This window comes from Myotis lucifugus, unplaced genomic scaffold, assembly GCF_000147115.1.
Source record: "Myotis lucifugus unplaced genomic scaffold, Myoluc2.0 scaffold_1791, whole genome shotgun sequence".
NCBI lineage: Eukaryota > Metazoa > Chordata > Mammalia > Chiroptera > Vespertilionidae > Myotis > Myotis lucifugus.
In genome coordinates, this window is record NW_005872839.1 from 20,092 (window position 1) to 20,583 (window position 492).

At 69.7% G+C, this 492-nt stretch overlaps 1 protein-coding gene across 1 annotated transcript in view; it reads left to right on the forward strand.

Moving 5' to 3' along the window:
• The first annotated feature begins 320 nt into the window (after nt 1-320).
• Nucleotides 321-492, forward strand: part of LOC102421758 (putative serpin A13) — an 11,817-nt gene continuing 11,645 nt past the window's right edge. Inside the window, exon 1 of the mRNA XM_023748775.1 lies at nt 321-382. The gene's annotated coding sequence lies outside the window, so the exon portion shown is untranslated. The remainder of the gene's footprint in view (nt 383-492) is intronic.

The window sequence follows — 492 nt, forward strand, 5'->3', positions numbered from 1 at the left end:
GCGGCTGCAGGCAGCCCCAGTGAACTCAGCCTTTCCCTGGATTCCAAGCCCACAGGCGTCACTACATTGAACTTCCTGGCCACCTGGAGTGGGAGGGGCAGAGGAGGAACCGAGCCTCGGGGGAGGGTCAGGCTGCAAACAGTGATGGACTGAGCCCCGGGCACCAGGCCCACCCGCGCCGAGCTCTGCCCCGCGCCGACCTCGCACAGCCCGGACGCGGGCGGCCAGTTTGCCTCCTGCCGGGGTGCTGCGGGCGACGTGGGCCACGGGCAGCCTCGGACAGCCTGCTAGTCCCACCGTCCAGCCTCCGTCCTCCCGCACGGACAGGCTTCTGTGTCCCGGGCCACGACTGCGGAGTCCCTCAGCTCCTTGGCAGGTTCAGGTGAGTGGGGGCTGCGGGTGGGGCCGGAGCGGGAGCCACAGCCCCCAGCCAGCGTGGTGGACCTGCCACGGGTCACCTCACGAGTCACACAGGAGCAGGCACACATGTAC